The sequence below is a fragment of the Pteropus vampyrus genome, unplaced genomic scaffold, assembly GCF_000151845.1.
Source record: "Pteropus vampyrus isolate Shadow unplaced genomic scaffold, Pvam_2.0 Scaffold482, whole genome shotgun sequence".
Lineage (NCBI taxonomy): Eukaryota > Metazoa > Chordata > Mammalia > Chiroptera > Pteropodidae > Pteropus > Pteropus vampyrus.
The window spans coordinates 1-1,598 of NW_011889263.1; positions in this window are offsets into that span (position 1 = coordinate 1).

Consider the following 1,598-nt stretch of genomic DNA (forward strand, 5'->3'; position numbering starts at 1 on the left):
CTTTAATTAAAAATCATTGAGGTGACATTAATAAAATCTAATGAGATTTAAGTGTACAATACAACAGCATGTCGTACATATATTGCAGTATGTGTTCACCATCCAGTTAGATTTCCTTCTGTCACCAAATACTTGACCCCTATTACCCTTACCTACTTCTCCCCACCTGCCTTCTCTCTGGTAAACACTAATCCACTATCTGTGTCCATGAGTCTCTGTTTGTCATGTTTCTTTGTTACTTTCACTTTTATATCTACACAGGAGTGAAATCATATGGTTTTCAAATTTGCTGTCTGACTTATTTTGCTCAGCATGGTAATCCCAAGATCCATCCATGTTGTCACAAAGGGTAGAATTTTATGTGTGTGTGTGTGTGTGTGTGTGGGGTTTGGATCCATTTTTTTTTTCCAGCTTTTTTGAAATATAATACACTATTAGTTTCTTGTATTTACATTGTACAATTCAATGCATTTTTTTCAATTATAGTTGGCATACAATGATGTATTTGTTTCAGTCGTACAGCATGGTGATTAGAGACCTATTTAACTCACAAAATGATCACCCCACTAAATCTAGAACACCTCTTCCCCTTTACATATTTATTACCACATTGTTAACTATGTTCCTTATACTACACTTTATGTCTTGATGTCTATTTTGTAACTATCCATTTGTACTTAATCCTTTTGCCCTTGTTTGTCGTTCCCCCCAAATCCCCTCACATCTAATAGCCCTCAAAATATTCTCTGTATCTATGAGGTTGTTTCCATTTTTGTTGTTGTTTATTTTCTTCTTTATATTCTGCACGTATGTGAAATCATGTGATATTTGTCTTTCTCTATCTGACTTATTTCATTCAGCATAATACCCTCTAGGTCCATCAAGGCAATATCTTTTTCCATCCCCTTCCTTTTAGTCTGTGTGTGGCATTAGGAACATTGTTAATTGACATACAATCCTGGGGTTGCTCAAGTCCTGCATTGAGAGAGAAGAGGGTTCTTGGTGGAGCATAAGAAGTAATTTAAACACACACCAAAGTTAGAGTCAAAAGAAAAGTTTATTAGAGAAGGAGAAAAGCTAAGAGATAAAAAAAGATATGAGAAAGCAAAGACAAAAAGCCTAGACAAGGGAAAAGCCCTCCTGTGTCAGAGGAACCAGTTTATATATGTTTTTAGTTCTTGTGAGTTAGTGTAAAGACTTTGTTTACCCATTTTCCTTTGATATGGACATACAGCGAGGAAGAATATAAGTACGTAGCATGAAAAGGTAAGAATATGTAGCGTGAAAGGCCCGCTGGCAATTCCCAGACTGTGATCCACAGGTTCCCCATGGTTTAGGCATAGAGAATGAATGATTTTACTTTGTTTACTGTGTCAGCTAAAGATTCTGTTTTTTCCTGTTTCCCCGTCATGGTGTGGGGAAATGGGTTGTTAGCAATCCCTGCAGACATCTTCTTTTATCTGGCAAGTTTCCTCTCCGTCTGGCTGCAGTGCTAATCAGGATATTGCAGTCTCTGAATATGACTTGATTTAACATTTTGGCTCTCTTGCCTCTTCCCTACATAAATGGGGAAGAGATGAGTGGAAGGCTCAAGGGTT